This window comes from Macaca fascicularis, chromosome 10 (assembly GCF_037993035.2).
Source record: "Macaca fascicularis isolate 582-1 chromosome 10, T2T-MFA8v1.1".
NCBI lineage: Eukaryota > Metazoa > Chordata > Mammalia > Primates > Cercopithecidae > Macaca > Macaca fascicularis.
The window spans coordinates 19,338,749-19,357,750 of NC_088384.1; the positions used below are offsets into that span (position 1 = coordinate 19,338,749).

General features: G+C 41.7%; 1 long non-coding RNA gene and 1 other non-coding gene across 2 annotated transcripts; both read right to left on the reverse strand.

The window, feature by feature from the left end:
• Nucleotides 1–876: 876 nt before the first annotated feature.
• LOC123567310 (uncharacterized) lies at nt 877–6,595 on the reverse strand. The gene is made up of 3 exons (XR_010578221.1): nt 6,567–6,595; nt 6,035–6,484; nt 877–2,075 (listed from the first exon to the last, which is right to left on the reverse strand). It is a non-coding gene; the product is annotated as an uncharacterized lncRNA (long non-coding RNA).
• A 10,777-nt stretch (nt 6,596–17,372) lies between these two features.
• On the reverse strand, nt 17,373–18,742 carry LOC102143624 (uncharacterized). The gene is made up of 4 exons (XR_010578222.2): nt 18,631–18,742; nt 18,375–18,436; nt 17,944–17,971; nt 17,373–17,450 (listed from the first exon to the last, which is right to left on the reverse strand). It is a non-coding gene; the product is annotated as an uncharacterized protein (transcript).
• Nucleotides 18,743–19,002: the final 260 nt, after the last annotated feature.

Consider the following 19,002-nt stretch of genomic DNA (forward strand, 5'->3'; position numbering starts at 1 on the left):
ATTCAGGAAATCGGAACCACTGACTCCGGCGGGCATTTGCTCAGCAGAGTGTCCACACCCCTGCCTGCCCTTCTCAAGCTGAGATGAGACAGTCAGCCCCACACACGCAATGACAGGACATCTGGAAATGCAGAGGCCCAAGGAAGTTCGTGTCTGGATCAGGTTTTCCCTTTAACTGTGGCCCAGGAATGGGAATGGGCTCCTGGGAGGGCGTTTGCTTCCCTAAGAAGGGAAGTGGCATGGAAAGGGACAGGAATTCTCTACACTACAGGCTAGTTGTAACCCTGATCTCTTGCTGTGACCACAAAGTAAGAGCAGGGAGGCATCCTCAGGTGTCCCCACTGCCCCAGAGAAGGGACAGCTTGTTCCAGAGTCTCAGCAGCCATGGGAAGGTCCAATCTGACCACAACACAGCTCCAGGGGTCGCCCTTCCATCCTCCCTGGTGGTGTCTTAGTTTGGGATGGGTCTCGCCAGGTGTAAGAAAGTCCAGCCTCAACCTCCAGGGAGAAGTTGGAAGCAAGCTCCTATCGCCCTCTCAGGGTCTCGTGTCCATTTTGGGTGTGTTTGGGGTGTCTGACTCAAAAGGGCTGTGCGAGTAGCAGCCCGAGTGTGATCTCTAAATGCCGCTTCCCACTTCAAGGAACCGGTCCACTTGGGGTTAATGGGTAGCTTCAGGCATGAAGCAGGAGAAAGATGGCCCAGAATGAGGACAGAGGCCATTCCTCTTACTGTCTCCTCTCTCCAAAGAAAAGGAGGAAGTAAAAACTGAAAAATAACAGACTGATCGGGGCCATTGGCCAGGCCTGTGGGCTAAAGATTAACCCCCACCCTAATCACTTGTGCTATCTGTAGATCACGTACCCACCTGGTCATGTACCCCAAGCTTGCTCAGCCTATCACGACCCTGTCACGTGGACGCCTTAGAGTTGTAAACCCTTAAAAGGGCCAGGAACTCTTTCTTCAGGGAGCTCGGTTCTGTTCTTGAGACGCAAGTCTATCGACGCTCCTGGCCGAATGAAGTCTTTGGAGAGCTCGGTTCTGTTCTTGAGATGCAAGTCTATCGATGCTCCTGGCTGAATGAAGTCTTTGGAGAGCTCAGTTCTGTTCTTGAGACAGAAGACTGTCGACCTCCTGGCTGAATAAAGCCTCTTCCTTCTTTAACCTGGTGCCTGAAGACTTTTGTCTGTGGCTCATCCTGCTACATTTCTTGGTTCCCTGACCGGGCAGTAAGGCAGCCCCTTAGGCGGCTTAGGCCTGTCCTGTGGAGCATCCCTGCAGGGGACTCCGGCCAGCTTGAGCTACGTGGATCCTGAGCATGCTCCTGGGCAGGCATTTGCCCTGGTGGAATGCCTCGTCAGAGCAGTACACTGCAGGCCCCCGCGGAGAATCAACACACTGGTTGAACACCGGGAAGGAACCGGCTCTTGGAGTCCAGATATCTGGAATACAGTAGGACCGGTCTTGGGAACTTGCCCACTCCATTTGAGTGGAAGCGTGGCCCGATCACCCATAGCATGCCTTTATCGGCACTTTTGGGTTTTTTTTTTTTTGGTTTTTGTTTTTGTTTTTTTTTGAGACGGAGTCTCGCTCTGTTGCCCAGGCTGGAGTGCAGTGGCCAGATCTCAGCTCACTGCAAGCTCCACCTCCCGGGTTCACACCATTCTCCTGCCTCAGCCTCCCGAGTAGCTGGGACTACAGGCGCCCGCCACCTCGCCCGGCTAGTTTTTTGTGTTTTTTTAGTAGAGACGGGGTTTCACTGGGTTCGCCAGGATGGTCTCGATCTCCTGACCTCATGATCCGCCCGTCTCGGCCTCCCAAAGTGCTGGGATTACAGGCTTGAGCCACCACGCCCGGCCTGATTTGGGTTTTGATTTTGACTTGGTTTGAATTGCTTGACAGGACCAGTCTTGGGAACTTGCCCACTCCATTTCGGTTGACGTGTGGCCTGATCACCCATGGCGTGCCTTTATCGGCACTTTGGTTTTGGTTTTGATTCTGATTTGGTGTGAATTCCTTGAACCCAGTATCCCACAGATGGTTCAAATGCATTCAGTCTGTAGCGGCAACTGCTTTGCTAACAGAAGAAAGTAGAAAAATAAATTTAGAGGAAACCTAATTGTGAGCACACCTCACCAGTTAAGAAGTATCCTAAGTTAAAAAGAAAAAAAAAGAAAAGAAAAAAAAAGAAAAAAGGTAGCTTACTAACTCAAAAATCTTCAAGTATAGGGCTATTCTGTTAGAAAAAGATGATTTAACATAAACCCCTGAAAATGCTCTTAACCCAGCAGATTTCCTAACGGGGGATTTAAATCTTAATTGCCATACAAAGGTCCGACCAGACCTAGGAAGAACTCCCTTCAGGACAGGATGATTGATAGTTTCTCCCAGGTGACTGAGGGAAAAAAACCCACAATGGGTATTCTGTAATTCAGTGAAACTCTTGTAGAAGCAGAGTTAGAAAAATTGCCCAATAATTGGTCTGCTCAAATCTGTGAGCTGTTTGCACTTAGCCAAGCCTTAAAGTACTTACAGAATAAAGCCATCTACACTAATTCTAAGTTAATTTGGACTAAACAAAGTCTTGTTAATACAAAGGATAATTGAAATCCCACACTTAAAAGTTTTCAACAAAAGTAAAGTTTGCTAAAAGTTAACAATGTAACATGTATTATAGTAACTTCTAATCCGTGGCCTTAGACAGTCTAGTCCACAGATATGAAGGAAGTCTGCTTTGCAAAAGAATGGTTATCATCTTTGAAAACAACAACAACAACAACAACAAAGGGGGGGCAGAGTTTATATAAAAAGGAATGTTATATGGAAAATTCTGTTTTCCATATGTTATATGAGGCATGTCGAAGAATTGTCTGTGAAAGTCATAAAAAAAGTGTCAGAAAAATTTATGAAAGAAATGATGTATAATTTAAATTAATTAATCCTCCTGAATGTAAAACTATTGAAGAAACAGTTTATGTGCAAAGTGTATAAGGAAAGTAACATATGCCTTTGGTAAAAGGATTATAAGGAGGCAGAAGAATGTTTATTTTTACTTACATTAAAAGGTTAAAAATTGTTTTGAAGGTTTAAGCAAGTTTTGAAACATTAATTGTAAGGAAAATTCTGTGTGTAAACATATTGGCTACAGTTAAAGGGGTATCATCCAGTTTTTCTGTGAACTGGACATTAAAAGAAAAATACAACGGGTTTTTCTGAAAGCACTAGCCTGCTCTTTGACAAAAATTATAAAAGGTTAAAAAAGTCTATAAAAATCTTATCTTATGGTCAGACATTAAAAATTGAATAAATATGTTTACAAAGTTTTATTAAAACTAAGTGGAACATTAATAACACTAATATAAAGGTGAAATCTAGCTTATCTGGTATAAACATACAGGAAGCATTGTCAAATATAAAATGGTGTTTGGATTTCTTTGGTCTTAAAAACTAACAAAAATCGATGCTAAAGGAAATTTCTCGGTAAGAATGCACCAAGGACTATAAAGTTCACTGCTGATGTCCCCACATTTAAAACAAAAGGTCCATTTCTTAAAAATTATATACTTGATTTGATCTTTCACTTTCCTTTCCCTCAAAACTAAAAGTCTTTTAGCACATGTACCACCCCTAGAATTTCCGGTAAACCAGCGCCAGCCTGAAGATCATGTTCTCATCAAAGGGTAGAAAGAAGGAAAAGTCGAGCTGTATAAACATGTGGCTGCTGGGCCATTGCATGGTGGCTGTTGTGATGAGGTTCTGAATTTTTAATTGTATATATTTAAATTTATTTAACCATGAAGAGGCACATATATGACTGAGAACCACACTAGACGGGACAGTTCCAGAGATCCAGACATGAGGAAGATACGACTCCCTTATCCTGGAGTTTCTCGTTTGTTTGTTTTTTTGCAGAATCATTTGCTGCTCTGATTCTAGCCTACATTTAAGGTTACTTCCTGGGCATCTGCACAAGGGTCAGTCACTCTGTGGGGCTGGGGATATGATCATGAGGACAATATCCAGGTCCAGATGGATTCCAGCAGGGGGCGCTCTTGCACCCAGTGGACGAGCATGGCTCTGCACGCCCTGTTGAGACAAGATCAGAGCAGCAGGAGCAGAGGGGTAGGGGCATCTCGCCGTCCTCAGGAGCTCACCCTCATCTCCAGCGACCCTGACTCAGAAGCTGGGCAGGCTCCAGGATGAGTGTGGGGCTCAACAGGCTGAGAAGAAAACCCTTCCACACCTGCACTAGATCCCAGCCTGGGGGCGACCTAGAGCTCATCCTAGGGGGTGTGTTCATTAAAACATCCATGGGGCCTAACATGTCTCCCCCAGGACTGAGCTCTGGGATAAGGACAAACGAGGAAGAGACAGTCACTGCCCTGGCAGTAAACACCCATGGCCAGGGTTCCTCTTCCATCTGCGGGAAGACTCCGAGCGTGATACTGACGATGTTAAACTACCTCCAAAGTAAGTGGAAACTGAGGTGTTGCGGATTCCACAGAAGAGTTGCGAGGATGACCTGAACTCTAGGGTCAGTCCCCACCCCTTTGCTGAGCTCACCCTGTGCTGGATCTCATGTCTCTCCCCACCTCCCCTGCTACTCGGGAGCGCTGTCACTGCCCTGGCCAAGAACTGGGGGGCTACGTCTAGTTGAAACACATTTCTGGGCCAGAAATGTGTTTATATTATATATAATATAATATATATTATATATTTGTATTATATGTAATATATATATTATACATTTATATTATATAGTATATATACAATATATTATATAGCATATATAATGTTATATACTATATCATATATAAATATATTTTTTGAGACAGAGTCTCCTTCTGTCTCCCAGGCTGGAGTGCAGTGGCGCGATCTTGGCTCACTGCAAGCTCTGCCTCCTGGGTTCATACCTTTCTCCTGCCTAAGCTTCCGGAGTAGCTGGGACCACAGGCGCCCGCCACCACGCCCGGCTAATTTTTTGTATTTTTAGTAGAAACGGAGTTTCACTGTGTTAGCTAGGATGGTCTCAATCTCCTGACCTCGTGATCCACCCGCCTCGGCCTCCCAAAGTGCTGGGATTACAGGCGTGAGCCACCGTGCCCAGCCATATGTATTCTATTTCTATTATATATATACACACTTACAGTGGGCTGGGCGCGGTAGCTCACGCCTCTAAGCCCATATATATACACACTTACAGTGGGCTGGGCGCGGTAGCTCACGCCTGTAATCCCAGCACTTTTGGAGGCTGAGGTGGGGGGGATCACTTGAGATCAGGAGCTCGAGACCAGCCTGGCCAACATGGTGAAACTCCATCTCTACTAAAAATACAAAATACTAAAAATAGAAAAATAGCCTCATTTATAACACAAGCCCCCAGTATATTATGTTCCCCATGTCTTACCATGATTTCAAACAACTTTCAGATTTATTTTCAGTTCCTGATTTCTACCACTCAGACTGGGCTGGAGGAACTCTCAGAAACGGACTTTGTCCAAATTTGGGCTCCCCTTCCTCCCTCATGCAAACGAACTCTTAAAGATTAGTCCACCAAGTCTTCTAGAGATGTCTACACAAGTCTGAATTTTAGGGTAAAAGTGGCTGAGGTTTAAGTTGAGAGTCTGCATGGCAGGTTCCTGACTCTTAAAGGTTTTTAGTTTGAAGAAGATAAAATGCATGAATCATACTAGGGCAGAAAGAGTTCACAATAGGTGTTTTGGTGACAAAGCACTTGTCCTACATAGCCCAAGGGTAAATGCCAATGCATATTCAGAATGGAGCAGGGAAATTGAAAATAAATTTGAACCCATCTAATATAAAGCTTCTGTTTCATAACCTGGCTCTTAGCAACTGAGTGACCTGGAGCAAGTTATTTAACCTTTCTGAGCCTTCATTTTCTCACCCTAAAATGGAGGTAACAGTATTGTCCCTATCACTCCCAACCCCCTTACTGTTTGGTAAGAATTACATGAGATAAAAGGATATGTAACTAGTACAGTGCCTGGTACAAAATAAGGAGTCAGTTAATATTACCTCTTCTTCCTCCCCCAGCTCAGCTCCTTTCCTCTTCCTTATCCAGGAAACACAGAAATATATGGATTCACCGTAGAAGCTGGACCCAGCTCCTCAGATGCAGCAGATGGATGGGCACACCCTGTAATGACCCAGGATGGGGCGGGTGTTCTCCTGCAGGGTGACTGAGAATGTGAGCCTCAGAATGAAATGTAAGAACACCAGGCTCCCTGAGGACTGGCTACAGCCACAAACTGCAGGTCACTGTTCACAGGTGCTCAGTAGGAAGAGAAAGGGGTTTGCGATGTTTTTTTTCACCCAGATGGAAATATGCATTCATAAAATGATGGTAGCTGGGGGTGGTGGCAGGCGTCCCTGATCCCAGCTACTTGGGACGCGGAAGCCGGAGAAGTCCTCGAACCTGGGAGCTGGGGGATTTCTTGAGCCGAGATTCTGCCATCTCAGCCCAGCCTAGGGGAAAAGAACAAGGCTTCGTCTCAAATAAAAAACAAACAAAATACACACACACACACACACACACACACACACTTACAGAGGTAAGCTTGGCGTCTCTCCTTTGCCTGCAATAGGAGAAAGGAAAACACTATGAGGATCAGATCACATGGAGTCCTGTTGGCACAGATCTTTTATTTTTTTTGACGGAGTCTCGCTCTGTCGCCCAGGCTGGAGTGCAGTGGCGCGCTCTTGGCTCACTGCAAGCTCCACGTCCCGGGTTCATGCCATTCTCCTGCCTCAGCCTCCCGAGTAGCTGGGACTACAGGTGCCCGCCACCACACCTAGCTAATTTTTTGTATTTTTAGTAGAGACGGGGTTTCACCGTGTTAGCCAGGATGGTCTCAATCTCCTGATCTTGTGATCCGCCTGCCTCAGCCTCCCAAAGTGCTGGGATTGCAGGCATGAGCCACCACGCCCGGCCAGCACAGATCTTTTATTCACTTGGTGACATTACAAAACAACATGTCAAACAGTGATCAAGTCACTGGCCCCGTGAAGGAAGCATAGACGATGCTTGTGGAAAAGGCAATGGGTTTTCATGGAATATTTAGCAAGTCCATGTTGGCTGGCAAATACAAAATATTTTTCAAGAAGCAAAAGTTGCTACTGAGAAATATGCTCACTACAAGATAGTTTGTAAGTGATGCTGTCATTTTTGACCACCATCATCCAACAGGACTCAGTTGGTCATAAACTCCAGTGACCAGTCACTAGAGTCCATGATCAACTAAGACCTGATGGACGACAGCCATCAAATATGGTATTCCCTTGATATTCCAGCCAACAAAAAAATTGCATTTGTCTTCTATAATGTACTTGGTCAGATTTTTGTATCTTCATTTCATTAATAAGGCAAGAGGAACCAGGAGAAACATTTCTTCAGACAAAGAAATGCATCTTACCATCTCCCATGTCATGAGATCTTCAAGACCACCAGATGGACCCTCACTGAGATCTTCGACCAAATCTAGGAGAAGATAGAGTGACAGTCAGTGAATTGGTGCTGCTGAGGAATCTCACAAGGAGCCTTGGGGGCTGTGGACCGGGGCTGGAGTATATGGAGGTGGGCCGTTGACTAACATGGACTGAGCTGCTGCTGCTGGACCATTCTCCTTGGTGTTGAAGGAAGGCAAAGGAGAGGGGCAGAAAGAAATGAAAGAGCCTTGGCTTTCTACCTAGGGCAACCTCATCAATGTGAAATAGTCACCTTAAGAACCGGTTAATACAGAAAGCCACTGTACTATAGAAACAGGAAGTAGATTCGAGGCTGCCTAGATCCAGGGGTGTGGGAGTTGGGAAAGACAGAGGAGTGACTACTAGTGGGGTTTCTTTGAGGGGGAATAAAGAGGTTCTCAGATGAGATTGTAACAATGGTTGCACAACCGTGTAAATATAGTAGAAACGCTGAATCACCTAATTTAAATGAGTAAATTGTTTTGCACGTCAACTACGTTTAAATAAAGCTGTTAAAAAAAAAAAAAAGAATACGTACAGAGTTGAGACTGGGTTTTCGAAGTGCTCTGCAATAAGAGAAAAAAAACAAAACAAAACAGTAATCAGGTCACTGGCCCCGAAAGAAAGCATAGAGGATGCTCGTGGAAAACGCAATGGGTTTTTTTTTTTTTGAAATATTTAGCAAGTGTCCATGTTGGCTGGCAAATACAAAACTATTTTTCAGGGAGAAAAGTTGCTACTGAGAAAGACACTCACTACCAAACAGTTTGTAAGTGATGCGGTCCTTTGACTGCCATCGTCAATCAGGCCTCAGTTGGTCATAACCTCTAGTGACCAGTCACTAGAGTCCATGACCAACTGAAGCCTGATCCATGATGGCAGTCAAAAATAATATTCACTTGATAGTCTAGAAGCCCCAGAAAAAACAAAAAACAAAACAAAAAAAACATTTCTCTTCCAGAGAAAGAAATACGTCTTACAAGTTCTGATTTCATATCCTCCACGCCACCATATGCAGGCTCCTTCAGATCTTCATCAGAAACTAGGAGAACACAGAGTGACGGTCAGTGCATTGGTGTTGCTGAGGAATCCCACAAGGAGCCTTGGGGGATGTGGACCAGGGCTGGAGTGTATGGAGGGGGGTGGTTGACAAGCATGGACTGAGCTGCTGCTGGACCATTCTCCTTGGTGTTGAAGGAAGGCAAAGGAGAGGGGCAGTAAGAAATGAAAGATCCTAGGCTTTCTAGCTAGGGCAACCTCATCAATGTGAAATAGTCATCTTAAGAGTTGGGAAAGACAGAGGAGTGACTACTAGTGGGGTTTCTTTGAGGGGTAATAAAGAGGTTCTAAGATGAGATTATAACAATAGTTGCACAACTGTGTAAATATAGTAAAAACGCTGAATCACCTACTTTAAATGGGTGAATTATTTTGCATGTCAACTACATCTAAACAAAGCTGGTTTTTTGTTTTTAAATACGTACGGTCGTCATACTCAGCTGTAGATAATTCCTGCAAAAAGAGAAAAGAAAAAGAAACACCATGAGGATCAGATGATGCTGGATTCTGTTGGCAAAGGCCTTTTATTCACTTGCTGAAATAAAAAACCGGACGTCAAGCAGTGATCAAGTCACTGGCTGCCAAATAAAGCATAGAGAATGCTTGTGGAAAATGCCGGGGGGTTTTTTGGGAATATATAGCAAGTGTCCATGTTGGCTGGCAAATACAAAATTGTCTTTCAAGGAGAAAAGGTTGCTACTGAGAAACATACTCACTACCAGACAGTTTGTAAGTGGTGCCATCCTTCGACTGCCATGGTCAGTTAGGCCTCAGTTGGTCATAAACTCCAGTGACTGGTCGCTAGACTCCATGACCAACTGAGGCCTGATCCATGATGGCAGTCAAAAATGATATTCATTTGATAGTCTAGAAGCCACAGAAAAAACAAAAACCAAAACAAAAAAACATTTCTCTTCCAGAGAAAGAAATACGTCTTACAAGTTCTGATTTCATATCCTCCACGCTGCCATGGGCAGGCTCCTGCAGCTCTTCAACAGGACCTAGGAGAACACAGAGTGACAGTCAGTGCATTGGTGTTGCTGAGGAATCCCACAAGGAGCCTTGGGGGCTGTGGACCAGGGCTGCAGTGTATGGAGGGGGGTGGTTGACAAGCATGGACTGAGCTGCTGCTGGACCATTCTCCTTGGTGTCGAAGGCAGGCAAAGGAGAGGGGCAGTAAGAAATGAAAGATCCTAGGCTTTCTAGCTAGGACAACCTCATCAATGTGAAATAGTCACCGTAAGGGTTGGGAAAGACAGAGGAGTGACTACTAGTGGGATTTCTTTGAGGGGTAATAAAGAGGTTCTAAGATGAGATTGTAACAATGGTTGCACAACCGTGTAAATATAGTAAAAACGCTGAATCACCTACTTTAAATGGGTGAATTGTTTTGCATGTCAACTACATCTAAACAAAGCTGTTTTGTTTTTTTTTTTTTTTTTTTTAAATACGTACGGTTGTCATACTCAGCTGTAGATAAATCCTGCAAAAAGAGAAAAGAAAAAGAAACACCATGAGGATCAGATGATGCTGGGTTCTGTTGGCAAAGGCCTTTTATTCACTTGCTAAAATAAAAAACCGGACGTCAAGCAGTGATCAAGTCACTGGCCCCCAAATAAAGCATAGAGAATGCTTGTGGAAAATGCCGGGGGGTTTTTTTGGTTATATATAGCAAGTGTCCATGTTGGCTGACAAATACAAAATTATTTTTCAAGAGGAAAAGGTTGCTACTGAGAAACATACTCACTACCAGACAGTTTGTAAGTGGTGCCATCCTTTGACTGCCATCATCAATCAGGCCTCAGTTGGTCATAACCTCCAGTGACTGGTCGCTAAAGTCCACGACCAACTGAGGCCTGATTCATGATGGCAGTCAAATATGATATTCACTTGATAGTCTAGAAGCCCCAGAAAAAAACAAAAACAATTTCTCTTCCAGAGAAAGAAATACGTCTTACAAGTTCTGATCCCGTATTCTCCTCCACACCGCCATGTGGGAACGCCTGCAGATGTTCAACAGAACCTAGGAGAACACAGAGTGACGGTCAGTGCATTGGTGTTGCTGAGGAATCCCACAAGGAACCCTGGGGTGTATGGAGTGTATGCAAGTGGGCGGTTGACAAGCATGGGCTGAGATGCTACTGGACCATTCTCCTTGGTGTCGAAGGCAGGCAGAGGAGAGGGGCAGAAAGAATTGAAAGAGCCTTGGCTTTCAAGCTAGGGCAACCTCATCAATGTGAAATAGTCACCTTCAGAACAGTTTAATACAGAAAGGCACTGTATGGTTCAGCGACAGCATCTCATCACACCTCCTCCCCATTTGAAGGTCCAGGCAAATCCTCAGTTTTATGAAATGTTACAAGATCATTTAACTTCTGTGGATCTACATACCCTTCTACCATGTTTATCATCTACCCTGTTGTATTGTTGAAGTTGTAGTAAAGCACACATCTACCATTTTAATTATTAAGTGTGCATTTTAATGAGATTACATTCAATGAGTTACATTCAGGATACTGTGTCAATAATCAGAAAAATCAATTCATAAATTATAATCTAAGCTTCACCTTAGGCAATGAGAGAAAAACAGCAGTGTAACATAGAACAGATGATAAATAAATAATGATTGCCGAATACAATGGAATAGAAAACAGGAAATCCAGAGAAAATCAACAAAACCAAAAGCCAGTTCTTTGAAAAGATCAGTAACATTGATAAACCTCTACCTTGGCTATCCACAAAGGAAAGAAAGAAGTCACAGTATACTAATAATATTAGTTTAAGAGGAGTCAAATCAAAAACTAGTAAATAATAAAGGAATATTCTGAACACATCTGTGCTCACAATTGGATACAGTAGATGAAATGAGCTACTTTTTAAAATCTATTTTAGAAGACCAAAAGTCTTCTCAGGAGAAAGAGATCATCTGAATAGGCCTATATTTATTTTAGAATTTTAGATATTCAATCAATGATTAATATCTTTTCAAAAAACTAAAACACTATATTCAGATGATTTCACTGGTAAATTCTACCAAAATTCTTACAAAGAAAAATATAGTCTTACCATACAAGCAAGTAATCATAATCCGAAGTATTTCCTCAGTTACATTTTAAAAATTATGTTTCCAAACAAGACACAGGAAGGTTTCTAATAGCTGTATTCATAATTGACCAAACTGAAAGCAAATGTCTAAACATTTGAGATGTCCTTTACTGTCAAAAGTGAACCCAGCCTGGGCAGAATGGTGAAATCCCTTCTCTACAATAACAATAATAATAATAATAATAATTAACTTGTTATAGTGGCATGTGACTTATGGCCAGCTACTTGGGAGGCTGAGTGGAAGGATCACCTGAACCTGGGGAGGTCAAGATCGCAGTGAGCTGTGATCGCACCAGTGCACTCCTGGGCGACAAAGGAGACCTTTTCACAAAAAAATAAAATACTGAAAGAAAGAACTGAACTCTAAGTTGTCAATGTTACTTTACTTGTGTAATTGTGTCACCCATCATTGATTTAATGCATAAATTGGCACAAAGGAAGTAAATGAAGAACATAACACAGCATTTACTGAGTTTCTCTAATATGGGGCACTGAATGAATAAACTGGAATTATTTGCTTAAGTGAACTTAATGATTTAATTTCCACACTACCTTTATTTCCGAAACGCCAAATTTTGTTCCATCTCCATAGTTTTGGTGTCCAGCGCTTGGGACGGGCGGCCAAACCTGCAAGGTAGAGCAGACTTCCTATAGATTCTAGGAAATGTATTATAATAAAGACAGCGCTTGACATTGTTGCTGGCAGAGGACAGCAGAGAAATTAGTAAAAACTTATTCCCAGATGAAACTTTTGATCCCAGTTTTTACCGTCGGCTTTTCAACTCTACATTAGATTTGGGTTCTGGGAGAATTTTGCAAGGTTCATTGCACTTAAAACGGACTGTTTGTGCAGGGAGATACCTTTATTTAGATGAGACAATATAGAAAAGCAGCAGATCCAAGTCACCAAGAATGGCCTGGGATCAAATGCTACTTAGAATCTGCACATACCTGGGAGAGTGAAATGAACCCCTCTGTGCCTCAGTTCCCTATTCTGAGATGTGGGAATGTTAGTAGATCTAAAAACGCTGAATCACCTACTTTAAATGGGTACATTGTTTTGCATGTCAACTACGTTTAAATAAAGCTGTTAAAAAAAAAGAATACGTACAGAGCTGACACTGGGCGTTCGACTTTCTCTGCAATAAGAGAAAAAAAAACAACAAAACAGTGATCAGGTAACTGGCCCCGAAAGAAAGCATAGAGGATGCTTGTGGAAAATGCAGTGGGTTTTTTTGGGGGGAATATTTAGCAAGTGTCCATGTTGGCTGGCAAATACAAAACTATTTTTCCGGGAGAAAAGGTGCTACTGAGAAATACACTCACTACCAAACAATTTGTAACTGATGCCATCCTTTGACTGCCACTGTCAATCAGGCCTCAGTTGGTCATAACCTCTAGTGACCCCAGAAAAAACAAAATAAAATTTCTCTTCCAGAGAAAGAAATGCGTCTTACAAGTTCTGATCTCATGTTCTCCTCCACACCGCTCTGTGCAGATTCCTGCAGATCTTCATCGAAATCTAGGAGAACACAGAGTGACGGTCAGTGCATTGGTGTTGCTGAGGAATCCCACAAGGAACCCTGGGGTGTATGGAGTGTATGCAAGTGGGCGGTTGACAAGCATGGGCTGAGATGCTGCTGGACCATTCTCCTTGGTGTCGAAGGCAGGCAAAGGAGAGGGGCAGAAAGATGGAAAGAGCCTTGGCTTTCTAGCTAGGGCAACCTCATCAATGTGAAATAGTCACCTTCAGAACAGTTTAATACAGAAAGGCACTGTATGGTTCAGCGACAGCATCTCATCACACCTCCTCCCCATTTGAAGGTCCAGGCAAATCCCCAGTTTTTTGAAATGTTACAAGATCATTTAACTCCTTTGGATCTACATATACCCTGCCACTACGTTTATCATCTACTCTGTTGTGTTTTTCAAGTTTTAGTAAAGCATACATAGTTATCATTTTAATTAAGTGTGCATTTTAATGAGATTACATTCAATGAGTTACAATCAGGATGCTGTGTCAATAATGAGAAAAATCTTAATTCATAATCGAAGCTTCACCTTGGGCAATGAGAGAAAAACAGCTGTGTAACATAGAACAGATGATAAATAAATAATGATTGCAGAATACAATGGAATACAAAACAGGAAATCCAGAAAATATCAACAAAATCGAAAGCCGGTTCTTTGAAAAGATCAGTAACATTGATAAACCTCTACCTTGGCTACCCACAAAGGAAAGAAAGAAGTCACAGTATACTAATAATATTAGTTTAAGAGGAGTCAAATCAAAAACTAGTAAATAATAAAGGAATATTCTGAACACATCTATCTCACAATTGGATACAGTAGATGAAATGAGCTAATTTTTTAAATCTATTGTAGAAGATGAAAAGTCTTCTCAGGAGAAATAGATCATCTGAATAGGCCTATATTTATTTTAGAAATTGAATCAATGATTAATATCCTTTCAGAAAACTAAAACACTGTGTTCAGATGATTTCACTGGTAAATTCTGCCGAATCCTTACAAAGAAAAATATAGTCTTACCATACAAGCAAGTAATCATAATCCAAAGTATTTCCTCAGTTACATTTTAAAAATTATGTTTCCAAACAAGACACAGGAAGGTTTCTAATAGCTGTATTCATAATTGACCAAACTGAAAGCAAATGTCTAAACGTTTGAGATGTCCTTTACTATCAAAAGTGAACCCAGCCTGGGCAGAATGGTGAAATCCCTTCTCTACAATAATAATAATAATAATAATAATTAACTTGTTATAGTGGCATGTGACTTATGGCCAGCTACTTGGGAGGCTGAGTGGAAGGATCACCTGAACCTGGGGAGGTCAAGATCGCAGTGAGCTGTGATCGCACCAGTGCACTCCTGGGCGACAAAGGAGACCTTTTCACAAAAAAATAAAATACTGAAAGAAAGAACTGAACTCTAAGTTGTCAGTGTTACTTTACTTGTGTAATTGTGTCACCCATCATTGATTTAATGCATAAATTGGCACAAATGAAGTAAATGAAAAACATGACACAGCATTTACCGAGTTTCTCTAATGTGGGGCACTGAATGAATAAACTGGAATTATTTGCTTAAGTGAACTTAATGATTTAATTTCCACACTACCTTTATTTCCTACAGGCCAAATTTTGTTCCGTCTCCATAGTTTTGGTGTCCAGCGCTTGGGACGGGCGGCCAAACCTGCAAGGTAGAGCAGACTTCTTATAGATTCTAGGAAATGTATTATAATAAAGACAGCGCTTGACATTGTTGCTGGCAGAGGACAGCAGAGAAATTAGTAAAAACTTATTCCCAGAAGAAACTTTTGATCCCAGTTTTTACCGTCGGCTTTTCAACTCTACATTAGATTTGGGTTCTGGGAGGATTTTGCAAGGTTCATTGCACTTAAAACGGACTGTATGTGCAGGCAGATACCTTTATTTAGATGAGACAATATAGAAAAGCAACAGATCCAAGTCACCAAGAATGGCCTGGGTTCAAATGCTACTTAGAATCTGCACATACCTGGGAAAGTGAAATGAACCTCTCTGTGCCTCAGTTCCCTATTCTGAGATGTGGGAATGTTAGTAGATCTAAAAACGCTGAATCACCTACTTTAAATGGGTACATTGTTTTGCATGTCAACTACGTTTAAATAAAGCTGTTAAAAAAAAAAAATACGTACAGAGGTTACCCTGGGCGTTCGACTTTCTCTGCAATAAGAGAAAAAAACAAAACAGTATCAGGTAACTGGCCCCGAAAGAAAGCATAGAGGATGCTTGTGGAAAATGCAGTGGGTTTTTTTTTTGGGAATATTTAGCAAGTGTCCATGTTGGCTGGCAAATACAAAACTATTTTTCGGGAGAAAAGGTAGCTACTGAGAAATACACTCACTACCAAACAGTTTGTAAGTGATGCCGTCCTTTGACTGCCATCGTCAATCAGGCCTCAGTTGGTCATAACCTCTAGTGACCCCAGAAAAAACAAAAAAAATCTCTCTTCCAGAGAAAGAAATGCGTCTTACAAGTTCTGATCTCATGTTCTCCTCCACACCGCTCTGTGCAGATTCCTCAAGATGTTCATCAGAATCTAGGAGAACACAGAGTGACGGTCAGTGCATTGGTGTTGCTGAGGAATCCCACAAGGAACCCTGGAGTGTATGCAAGTGGGCGGTTGACAAGCATGGGCTGAGATGCTGCTGGACCATTCTCCTTGGTGTCGAAGGCAGGCAGAGGAGAGGGGCAGAAAGAATTGAAAGAGCCTTGGCTTTCTAGCTAGGGCAACCTCATCAATGTGAAATAGTCACCTTCAGAACAGTTTAATACAGAAAGGCACTGTATGGTTCAGCGACAGCATCTCATCACACCTCCTCCCCATTTGAAGGTCCAGGCAAATCCCCAGTTTTATGAAATGTTACAAGATCATTTAACTTCTGTGGATCTACATACCTTTCCACCATGTTTATCATCTACCCTGTTGTATTGCTGAAGTTGTAGTAAAGCACACATCTTTACCATTTTAATTATTAAGTGTGCATTTTAATGAGATTACATTCAATGAGTTACATTCAGGATGCTGTGTCAATAATGAGAAAAATCTTAATTCATAAATGAAGCTTCACCTTGGGCAATGAGAGAAAAACAGCAGTGTAACATAGAACAGATGATAAATAAATAATGATTGCAGAATACAATGGAATAGAAAACAGGAAATCCAGAAAATATCAACAAAACCAAAAGCCGGTTCTTTGAAAAGATCAGTAACATTGATAAACCTCTACCTTGGCTACCCACAAAGGAAAGAAAGAAGTCACAGTATACTAATAATATTAGTTTAAGAGGAGTCAAATCAAAAACTAGTAAATAATAAAGGAATATTCTGAACACATCTGTGCTCACAATTGGATACAGTAGATGAAATGAGCTACTTTTTAAAATCTATTTTAGAAGACCAAAAGTCTTCTCAGGAGAAAGAGATCATCTGAATAGGCCTATATTTATTTTAGAATTTTAGATATTCAATCAAAGATTAATATCTTTTCAAAAAACTAAAACACTATATTCAGATGATTTCACTGGTAAATTCTACCAAAAACAAAGAAAAATATAGTCTTACCATACAAGCAAGTAATCATAATCCAAAGTATTTCCTCAGTTACATTTTAAAAATTATGTTTCCAAACAAGACACAGGAAGGTTTCTAATAGCTGTATTCATAATTGACCAAACTGAAAGCAAATGTCTAAACATTTGAGATGTCCTTTACTGTCAAAAGTGAACCCAGCCTGGGCAGAATGGTGAAATCCCTTCTCTACAATAATAATAATAATAATAATAATAATAATAATAATTAACTTGTTATAGTGGCATGTGACTTATGGCCAGCTACTTGGGAGGCTGAGTGGAAGGATCACCTGAACCTGGGGAGGTCAAGATTGCAGTGAGCTGTGATCGCACCAGTGCACTCCTGGGCGACAAAGGAGAACTTTTCACAAAAAAATAAAATACTAAAAAAAAAGAACTGAACTCTAAGTTGTCAGTGTTACTTTACTTGTGTAGTTGTATCACCCACTATTGATTTAATGCATAAATTGGCACAAATGAAATAAATGAAGAACATGACACAGCATTTACCGAGTTTCTCTAATGTGGGGCACTGAATGAATAAACTGGAATTATTTGCTTAAGTGAACTTAATGATTTAATTTCCACACTACCTTTATTTCCTACAGGCCAAATTTTGTTCCGTCTCCATAGTTTTGGTGTCCAGCGCTTGGGACGGGCGGCCAAACCTGCAAGGTAGAGCAGACTTCTTATAGATTCTAGGAAATGTATTATAATAAAGACAGCGCTTGACATTGTTGCTGGCAGAGGACAGCAGAGAAATTAGTAAAAACTTATTCCCAGATGAAACTTTTGATCCCAGTTTTTACTGTCGACTTTTCAACCCTACCTGAATTAGATTTGGGTTCTAGGAGGATTTTGCAAGGTTCATTGCACTTAAAACGGACTGTATGTGCAGGCAGATACCTTTATTTAGATGAGACAATATAGAAAAGCAACAGATCCAAGTCACCAAGAATGGCCTGGGATCAAATGCTACTTGGAATCTGCACATACCTGGGAAAGTGAAATGAACCCCTCTGTGCCTCAGTTCCCTATTCTGAGATGTGGGAATGTTAGTAGATCTAAAAACGCTGAATCACCTACTTTAAATGGGTACATTGCTTTGCATGTCAACTACGTTTAAATAAAGCTGTTAAAAAAAAAAAAAAGAATACGTACAGAGGTTAGCCTGGGCATTCGACTTTCTCTGCAATAAGAGAAAAAAACAAAACAGTATCAGGTAACTGGCCCCGAAAGAAAGTATAGAGGATGTTTGTGGAAAATGCAGTGAGTTTTATTTGGGGAATATTTAGCAAGTGTCCTTGTTGGCTGGCAAATACAAAACTATTTTTCAGGGAGAAAAGGTAGCTACTGAGAAAGACACCGACTACCAAACAATTTGTAAGTGATGCCGTCCTTTGACTGCCATCGTCAATCAGGCCTCATTTGGTCATAACCTCTAGTGACCAGTCGCTAGAGTCCATGACCAACTAAAGCCTGATCCATGATGGCAGTCAAAAATGATATTCACTTGATAGTCTAGAAGCCCCAGAAAAAACAAAAACAAATTTTAAAAAAAATTCTCTACCAGAGAAAGAAATACGTCTTACAAGTTCTGATTTCATATTCTCCACCCCACCACGTGCAGGCACCTGCCGATCTTCATCAGAGCCTAGAAGAACATAGAGTGACGGTCAGTGCATTGGTGTTGCTGAGGAATCCCACAAGGAACCTTGGGGAATGTGGTCCGGGGCTGGAGTGTATGGAGGGGGGCGGTTGAAGCATGGACTGAGCTGCTACTGGACCATTCTCCTTGGTGTCGAAAGATTTGCTTAAGTGAATTTAATGATTTAATTTCCACACTACCTTTATTTCCTACAGGCCAAATTTTGTTCCGTCTCCCTATTTTTGTTGTCCAGCGCTTGGGACGGGCGGCCAAATCTGCAAGGTAGAGCAGACTTCTTAGATTCTAGGAAATGTATTATAATAAAGACAGTGCTTGACATGTTGCTGGCAGAGGACAGCAGAGAAATTAGTAAAAACTTATTCCCAGATGAAACTTTTGATCCCAGTTTTTACCGTCTGCTTTTCAACTCTACCTGAATTAGATTTGGGTTCCAGGAGGATTTTGCAAGGTTCATTGCACTTAAAACGGACTGTTTGTGCAGGGAGATACCTTTATTTAGATGAGACAATATAGAAAAGCAGCAGATGCAAGTCACCAAGAATGGCCTGGGT